This window comes from Vombatus ursinus, unplaced genomic scaffold (genome assembly GCF_900497805.2).
Source record: "Vombatus ursinus unplaced genomic scaffold, bare-nosed wombat genome assembly UNPS02004691.1, whole genome shotgun sequence".
Classification (NCBI taxonomy): domain Eukaryota; kingdom Metazoa; phylum Chordata; class Mammalia; order Diprotodontia; family Vombatidae; genus Vombatus; species Vombatus ursinus.
In genome coordinates this window covers 2,417,449-2,427,662 of record NW_020944469.1, presented here as the reverse complement: position 1 = coordinate 2,427,662, position 10,214 = coordinate 2,417,449, and positions in this window count along the sequence as shown.

Here is a 10,214-nt window from a genome sequence, read left to right as displayed (position 1 = left end):
TTGTTCTCTTTTTTGTTTCTTTGATGAGGCTTATCATTGAAGATTCCAGTTTTTCTATTCTGTCCATTATTTTTACTCTGCAGGCCACAAATTCTGTTCTCATAATTCTCATTTCTCTTTTGAATCCTCAGGGGCAGTATATTGTGGTTCCAAGTTCTCAAATTCCACAGAATCCCCTGTCTCATCAAATGTTGGATCATTTTCTTTTGTTTTGTAATATTTATTCATAGATGCATAAACTCATTTACTAGATCTGGAGACCAAATTTCCTTCTATTGTTACTGTTTTTCCTGTTGATTTATCTGCTTATGTTCAAGGTCTTTGAGTTTTCTTCCTCCTGAAGTCTCTGGTACTTTCACTCCATTTCCCCCTTTCTTTTCCCCTATCACTCAACTTTCTGACCCCCTCTCCTCCACTTGTAGTTTCCTTGGGGTTGGATCTCAAAGTGTCTCAAACTCTTCCCATTCTGCAGTGTGCAGTTCACCAATGTAGGTCTCTGCCCCAAGTGACTTTTAGGTGGTCAGAACTGGCCCTAGCTCACCACACACACACACACACACACACACACACACACACACATAGTGGCCTGTCCTGTTCCCTCTGTTCCTTAGTGGCCCAGTACTGGTAACATAGTTTGGAGCTTTGAAGTGCTGGTGCTACAGGACTGTCATCCCTAGCAGGCTTTTTGTACTGAGGGGCTACACTGCCTAGATATTTGTCCCTGCCAAGGCAAATTTCTATAGCCTGAAGCTGAGATCTCTGTGGCATTGGAAAGAGACAGAGGAAAATGAGGATATAGGGGTGGCTATTGTTGTAAGGGATCTGCTAGTGTGGCCTTGCTGCTGGTGGCATGGGAAGTGGAGGAGGGTGCTGAGTGAGCTCAGGATCAGTAAGCGTTCATTCATGGTTTTTTAAACCTTCTTTTGGATTCTGCATGTCCTAGACCATAGAGACAGCTGAAGTTGTTTTATCTTTGGTGCATAATTTCTGTTTTGGAGAAGTCTGAGAGGTCATGGGGATTGGAATGTCTAGTCCTCCATCTTGTTGCTCTTGTGACCCAGATATCTGCAGCTAGATAGTCACAGAGATTTGTTTGGGGCACATATGGAAACCTAGTTCCAGGCCTTACTGACTCGAAGGCTGGCTCTCTAACTTTAAGTTCTGAAAGGCACTTTTCATACGTATTAAGATTCCAGTTTTACAGATAAGGAAATAAAGACTGGGAGACATTAAGTGACTGACCCATGGTTGTACCACTGGAAAGTAGCAAAGTCAGAACTAGAACCCAGGTGCTCTCCTATTAAGTCTGGGATTTTTTTTTGCGACCCATCACACTGTTTCTCCTGGCTATACATGTAATGATTATACCTCTACAAAAGTACTACTTTCTCTTAATATTAGCTAATGTTTATATAGTACTTTAAAGTTTGCAAAAAGTTTTACATGTTATCTCATTTAATCCTTATAACAATCCTGTGAAGTAGGTTCCTCATTTTACAGATGAGGAAACTAAGGTTCAGAGAGGTTAAATGACTTGCCCAGGGTCACACAGAAGGATGTGAACTCAGGTCTTCCTGACCCTAAGTCTAGCACTCCACTGTGTCCGCCATGTCACCTGTGGACTCTTTGGCTCAGTATATCTTCACACTGGACTTTCCTTCTGTTGAAGTATAAGGAAATGGTGTCAAATGGACCCTAGATGTAAAGTAGATTTGCCTCCAGATTGGAGTAAGGTTCATCCTTTGGGGCTATGCAGATAGACAGACAGACAGCATTACATCTGGAACAAATACAGCCTTGGTAAAGCTATGGACACTATCAAGAGAAGCCATGCATTGCTTTGCAGCAGTCGAGTGTAGTGGCCTTACATTCAGGAGTCAGGTTTAACAATCAAAACTCTCTTGGAAAAAATGTACACAGGAAACACTTTTAAGTTTAATCTACATTATTAATATTTTCTCCATCACTTTCTTAAGTCTCAACAATCAACAAAACAATAAATCAAGCCCTGGTTTGTAGCATTTGCTGATTTCCAGGTATAAATTCTCACAATGAAAATTTAATAATTGACTGTCAAAAGCTCTCATAAGCTGGGTGGAGCTGGCTGCAGCACACCCCTGGTTCTAGTGCTGACTCTGCTATTCATGAGCTGGGTGGCCATGGGAAAGTTACTGCCCCTTTCTGAGCTTGTTTCTTCCTCTATAAAAATGGAGGAAGCAGGCTGGATTTGAAGCTCTCTAAATTCCCTTTTAGTTTGCATATTTTCTAGTTTTAGGGTAAATCTTTTTGTGGGCTAGTGAGAGACCTCCATTCTCGGGACTCCCTGCATTGCTGCATCCCTGGGGAACAACAAAGCAGCCTAAAAACAGCGGTCACATGAAGCAGCTGTGACATAGTGAAGAAAAGTACCAGTCACAAGCTCTGGGTTTGAATTCTGGCTCTGGCACTTCTAAGCTATACATTTCTAGCCGGTCGTTTCCCCACTCTGGGCCTCTGTTGCTCTCTCTGTAAAGTGAGAAGTTTGGGCTGGGCTCCTTTCCAGCTCCAAATCCTTTTTCCAGTCTGAGAGCTGGAAGGGACCATTCCTTTGGATTCTTCCCTCTCCCTCCAGCTTTCTCTTCATTCTTCCTTATTCTGGTGCATCATCTTTCCTTTGGTGTGGATAAAACAGAGAGGGAAAAAAGAAAGAGAAGCAGAAATAGAGAGGGGTGTGTGTGTTTTCCGCTACTTAGAGACCTTGGCTGCCAGCCCCTCTTTGGGTTGGGATGGAAAAGCATGTAGGCATCATCAGAAAGGCCACCAATAACCCAAGCCCAACCACACTGATGATCAGGAGTTAGTGACTCATCTCTGTGGTGTGCAAATGATACCTAGGAGAAACACAGTGATGCTTGTTTTAAGTAAGCCTTATTTTCCAAAAAACACCAAGCAAAACTATCCATCCAACATTTTAGAAGTCTTCATCTCTAAGCCAAGAAAAAGGAGTTCCTGGGAAATGGTGATTTGTAGTTTTCAATGGCAAGTATGCCAAGTTCTAAAAGGATTATAAAACTCCTTGCTAAAATCCTTCCAGAATATTCAGCTCTTGGGCTTGGATTTGCCATCTGTCCTGAAGGCATTGGGTTGGCCCACATTTTAGCACCCTATCCCATTTTTTACTATGTCTGGACACATAACAGTGCCACCCATGAGCCTAGACAGGCACCACTTAGAAAGACTGTTGGCACATGACTGCTCTGCACTTTCTAAACGCCAATCTGGCAACCACACTTAGCTTACTAGGTTGTGTATCTATTTGATGCTGAAAGATATATCCCAAAGCTAAGATAATTTAGTGCCTCGATGACCAAATCCATCCCACTATGGAATTCCAGCTTCTGATCAAAATGGTGTCAACCAACTAAAGGCAAGTGTAGACCATGCATTTAAGACAGCTAATTGGGCCGACCAATTTTGGTCTTATGCAAGTGTGTCATTGAACTATTTATGAGTGATGGCCAAGGGATTGGTTGATAGAAGCTTCTTAGCCTGAGGTTTTATGGAAGTAATTGTTTTTTTTTCTTTCAAATCATCCTCAAAGAAACTTCTCTACTTTGTATTTTTTGGTTTTGAAGCTATTAACATTTATTTCCTCTTACTCTTAAAGAGACTATTGATTCCAAAGGGACATCTAAGTAGAAATAAAATTAGGGATCCAAACTTCCAGATGATTTGCAAATGGGAAAACACAGTAGACTATAGTGGACTAAATTTGGAATTAGAGGATCTGAGTTCAAATCCTGGCTCTAACAATACCTGTGAGGCCTTGGATCAATCACTTTCTCCATGGGTTTCTATCTCCTCTTAAGTAAAGTGAGGGGTTTGGACTAGATCAAGAGTGTTTAACCTTTTTGGGGTCATGGAAATCTTTGGGCATTGGTGAATCCTATGGACTCCTTTCAGAATTCTTTAAAAAAAAACATTATTGAAGGAAATGCTAAATTTCAGTTAAGAGGTCAGTAAAATTAAGATGCATTTTTTCTTATTCAAATTAAAAAACTACATGAAATCTCTTCATGGATTTCTCCTATGAATGAATATATTCTGGCACAGGTGAGATATAAATTAAAATAGAGGCTTGTTAAGGACAGTGCTGCAGAATAGAAACATCACTGGACTTGGAACTAGGGTACCTTAATTTAAATGTCAACACTGCTACCCACCTAGCTGTCAGACGGTGGAAGAGATCACCTCACTTTTCTGGGCCTTGGTCTTTCCTTCGGTAAAAATAAGCGGACTCAGAATCAGTAACTATTAAGTTGCTACTATGTAAATGTGTTAGGTGCTAGGGAGTCAAAGGAAAAATGAAAAATAGTCTTTTGTATTCAAGGAGCTTAATAAAAGGATTTATTCTGTAAAACTTTGACTTAGTCAAAAGGCTGCACCCAAAGAGCCAGAAGTCCATGTGTGGCCTTGAGGCCGCAGGTTCCCCACTCCTGTCTAGGGGATGCAATATACAGATGAAGAAATAAACACGAGAGAACGAAAGGAGAGAAAGAACCCCCAAAAACCAGGGGAATCGATACCAGCTGTTTAAGGGAGCAGACACCTGAATTCCATCTTGAAGGAAGCTGGAAGGCAAGAGGTAAGGAGGGAATGTACTCCAGGCATGGAGACAGCCTGCGCAAAGGCAGGAAATGGAATGCTGAGTGTGGGCAAGGGGCAATGGCAAATAAGTCATTTTGGTTGGAATACCGAGTGTGTGAACCAATGTAAAATAAGTCTGGAAAGGTAGACTGGAGCCAGGCTGTGAAATGCTTTAAATGTCTAGTTTGTATCATATTCTGTAGGCAGTGCAGCCAGCGAAGTTTCTTGAACACAGCAGAGTGACATAGTCAGATCTGCCCCTCAGGAAGGTAATTTTTGCAACCGTGTGGAAGATGGATGGAAGAGGGGAGGCCCTGGAATTAGGGAGGCCTATTAGGAGACTGCTGTGAGAGCCTAAGAAGAGGAGCTGGGGTAGTAGCTCTGAGTGGAGGAATGAGACAGATGCAAGAGATGGTAATGAGAAGGATGGTGCTGCCCTCAACAAGAAAGGGGAAGTTTGGGGGAGGGGAAGGTTTGGAGGAGAAGATAATGAGTTTTGCATCAGAAAAGCTGACTTTGAGTTGCCTAGGAACAACCAAATGGAGATGTTCGCAGACAGTGATATAAGGACTAGACTTCAGGAGAGAGATAAAGGCTGGGTATGTTGATTTGGGAGTCACTAGTATAGAAATTATAAGGAAACTGTCTATGTCAGTTATCTCCTTATCTCCTTCAGCCTCTGTCTCACACAAAGGAAGGAAACATTTACTAAACTCCTACTAAGTGTCAGACACTGTGCTACGTGCTTTATCAATATGATCTCATTTGAGACTCACAATCATTCTGCTATGTGGGTGCCATTATCATCCCCATTTTACAGTTGAGCAAAGTGAGACAAACAGGTTAAGTGACTTACCCAGAATGACACCGCTAGCCAGATTTAAACTCAAGTCTTCCTGACTCTAGGACTAGTAGCCTATCCACTGAGCCACATGTGCCTCTAAGCAGCACATGAAGAAGTGGCCCTTCTCTTTCCTATTTGCTCCCTTAATTCCATCCCACGCTGTCTTCTTCGGCAGATTGCCTCATCAATAATGTTAACTTTCTCTTATCTTCAATATCTCCCTGCCTAGTGGCTGTTTCCCTGCTGCCTACAAATATGCCCATGCCTTCTGGACTCTCAAGAAAAAGCCCTTCCCTTGATCTGACCATTCCCTCTCACTATTTTCCTACATCTCTATTCGCTTTTGTAACTGAACTCCTTGAGAAGGCCATATACAGTTGGTGACTCTACTTCTCTCACTCTCTTAATTCTCTGCAGTATGGCTTCTGACCTCATCATTAAACTGAAACTGCCTCTCCAAAGCTCCAAATGATCTCTTTTTTCCATTTATTTTATTCTCAATAAAGTGTAAACAAAAATTTTTATCATTCTTTTTTTAAAATTTTGAGTTCCATATTCTTTCCCTCCCTCCCTCCCTCCCCTCTCCTCTTCTCTCCTAGAGAAGGCAAGGAATTTAATATAGACTATACGCATGAAGTCATACAAAACATTTCCATATCAACCATGTTGCAAAAGAAAACATAGACCAAAAAAACCCCCCAAGAATCAGACTCCATCAGTTCTTTCTCTGAAGGTGGATAGCATTTATTATCATAAGCCCTTCAGAATTGTACCAGATCATTGTATTGCAGAGTCATTCACAGCTGATCATCATATAGTATTGCTGTTACTATGTTCAATGGTCCCCTAGTTCTGCTCACTTCACTTTGCATCAGTTCATCTAAGTCTTCCCAGGTTTTTCTGAAACCTTCCTGCTCCTCATTTCTTATAGCACAATCACACAATTGTTCAGCCATTCCCCAATTGATGATCATCTCCTCAATTTTCAATTCTTTGCCGCCACAAAAAGAGCTGCTATTTTTTGTTTGTGTGTACATATAGGTCCTTTTGCTCTTTCTTTGATCTCTTTTGGATACATACCTAGTAGTGCTATTGCTGGGTCAAAGGGTATGCACAGTTTTATAGCCCTTTGGGCATAGTTCCAAATTGCTCTCCAGAATGGTTGAACCAGTTCACAACTCCATCAAGAGAACATTAATAATCCTATTTTTCCACATCCCTGTCCAACATGTGTCATTTTCCTTTTCTGTCTTATTAGCCAATTTAATAGATGTGAGGTGTTGTTTTGAGTTTCTCTAATCAGTAATGATTTAGAGCATTTTTATATGACTACAGATAGCTTTGATTTCTTCTTCTGAAAACTGCCTATTCATATTCTTCGAGCATTTATCAATTGGGGAATGACTTGTATTCTTATAAATCTGACTCAGTTCTCTATATTTTTGAGAAATGAAGCCTTCATAATAGAAATTTGCTGTAAAATTTTCCCTCAATTTTCTACTTTCTTTCTAATTTTGGCTTCATTGGTTTTGTTTGTACAAAACCTTTTTACTTTAATGTAATAAAAGTTATCCATTTTACATTCTATAATGCCTTCGTATCTCTTGTTTAGCCATAAATTCTTCCCTTAGCCATATATCTGATAGGTAACATTTTTCATGGTCCCCTAATCTGCTTGTGATACCACCCTTTATGTCTAAATCATGTACCCATTTTGATCTTTTCTCAGAATATGATGTGAGACATTGATTCATACCTAGTTTCTTCCAAACTGCTTTCCAGTTCTCCCAGAAATTTTTGTCAAATAGCGAGTTCTTGTCCCCAAAGCTTAGATCTTTGGTTTTGTCGAACACTAGATTATTGTGGTCATTTACTACTGTGCACTGTGTGTCTAATCCATTCCAATGATCTACCACTATTTCTTAGTCAGTAACAGATTATTTTAATGATTGCCACTTTGTTATACAGTTTGAGATCTGATATTGCTAGCCCACCTTCCTTCCCATTTTTTTATTGATTCCTTTGATCTTCTTGAACGTTTGTTCCTCCAGATGAATTTTGTTTTTTTCTAGCTCCAGAAGATTTTTTTTTAGCAATTTGCTTTGGGATGGCACTGAATAAGTAGATTAATTTAGGTAAAATTGTCATTTTTATTATATTGGCTTGGCCTACTCATGAGTACCCCCCCACCCTGGATCACTGCCTTGTCATGATGGAGGAGCTTGTGTAGCTCAATGAAACTATGAGCTATACTATGTAGAGTTACTCTAGATGGTCAGGTCATGTTGGAGAATTCTGATAAAAGGTGACCCACTGGAGAAGGAAATGGCAAACCACTTCAGTATCTTTGCCAAGAAAACCCCAGGGGCAGTACTAAAATGACAAAAGAGATGATATCAGAAGATGAGCCCCTCAGGTCGGAAGGTGTCCAATAAGCTACTGGCGAAGAGGGGAGGACAACTAAAAGTAGATCCAGTACTAATGAAGTGGCTGGGCCAGAGCTGAAAGAAAGCTAAGCTATGGATGCATCTGGTCACAAAAGGAAAGTCTGATGCTGTAAAGACCAATATTTCATAGGAACTTGTAATTTAAGAGGTATGAACCAAGGTAAGTTGGATGTGGTCAAATAGGAGATGGAAAGATTAAACATCGACATCTTGGGTGTCAGTGAACTTAAATGGATGGATGGGAAGGGGTGAGAGTTTAATTCAGATAATCGCTACTACTGTAGGCAAGAACCCTTTAGAAGAAATGGAGTAGTCCTCATAGTCATTGAAAGGGTGAGAAAAGATCACAAGCTTCTTATTGCAAAATTCAGACTTAAATTGAAGTAGGGAAAACAATCAGATCATATAGGTATGACCTAAATAACATCCCTTATGAGTATGAAGGGGAGGTGATGAATAGATATAAGGGATTAGATCTGTCAGATAGAATGCCTGAAGAATTATGGATAGAGGTTCACAATACTGTACCAGAGGCAGCAACAACAAAAAAATTTCTAAAGGAAAAGAAGAACAAGAAAGCAAAATAGTTGTCCAGTGAGGTTTTACAAATAGTTGAGGAAAGAAGGAAAGTGAAAGATAAAGGAGAAAGAGAAATACATATCCAACTGAATGCAGAATTCCTGAGAATAACAATAAAAGATAAGAAAGTTTTCTTAAATGAGCAACACAAAGAAATAGAAGAAAACATAGAATGGGAAAAACAAAAGATCTCTCTTTTTTTTTTATGAGGCAATTGGGGTTAAGTGACTTGCCCAGAGTCACACAGCTAGTGAGTGTTATGTGTCTGGGGCTGGATTTGAACTCAAGTCCTCCTGACTCCAGGGCCAGTGCTTTATACATTGTGCCACTTAGCTGCCCCGACGAGATCTCTTCAAGAAAATTAGAGATATCAAGGGAAAGCATCATGCAAAAATGAGTATGATAAAAGACAAAATGGTAGGGATTTAACAGATGCAGAGGAGATTAAGAAGAGGTGGTAAGAATACACAAAAGAACTATACAAGAAAGATCTTAACATCACTAATAATCATGATGGCGTGGTTACTGATCTAGAGTCAGAGATCCTTGAGAATGAAGTAGAAGCACTACTAGCAATAGGGCTAGTGGAGGTGATCGAATTCCACCTGAGTTATTTAAAACCCTAAAAGATGATTCTGTTAAAGTGCTACATTCAATAGGCCAGCTAATTTGGAAAACTCATCTGTAGCCACTGGATTGGAAAAAATCAGTTTCTGTCTGAATTCTAAAGGACGACAATGTCAAGGAATGTTCAAATTACCAAACTATTGTGCTCACTTCACACACAAGCAAGGTTATGCTTAAGATTCTGCAAGCTAGGCTTTAGCAGTATGTGAACGGAGAATTACCAGAAGAGCAGGCTGGTTTTCAAAGAGGCAAAGGAACTAAAGACCAAATTGCCAACATTTGCTGGATTATGGAGAAAGCAATGGAGTTTCAGAAAAACATCTATTTCTGCTTCACTGCCTACACGAAAATCTTTGACTGTGTGGAAAACAACAAAACTTGGCAAGTCCTCAAAGAGATAGGAGTACTAGATCATCTTGTCTCTTGAGGAACCTGTATGTGGGCCAAGAAGCAACAGTTAAAACCAAACATGGAACAACTGATTGGCTTATAATTGGAAAAGGAATACGACAAGGCTGTAATACATTGTCACCTTATTTATTTAACTTATATGCAGAGTACATCATGCAAAACGCTGGATGAATCACAAGTTGGGTTACTGGGAGAAATATCAACCATCTCAGATATGCAGATGGGACCACTCTGATGGCCGGAAGTAAAGAAGAATTAAAAAGTCTCCTGATGAGGGTAAAAGAGGAGAGTGTAAAAGCTGGTTTGAAGCTTAACATAAAAAAAAAAAACTAAGATCTTGGCAACTGGTACCATCACTTTCTGACAAATAGAGGGGGAAGAAATGGAAGCAGTGTCAGATTTTATATTCTCGGGCTCAAAGATTATTGCAGACAGTAACTGCAGTCATGAAATTAAAAGATGCTTGCTCTTTTCTAAAATTCTATTGATCTCCTTAACTTTTTTCTCATTCTTTGGTTAGATTTATATAGTCCTGAGAGGGGAAAGTTGAAGTCCCCCACTAGTATAGTTTTATTATTTCCTCCTGTAATTCATTTAACTGCTCCTTTAAGAATTTGGATGCTATACCATTTGGTGCATATATGTTTAGTATTGATATTACTTCATTGTCTATGGTACCC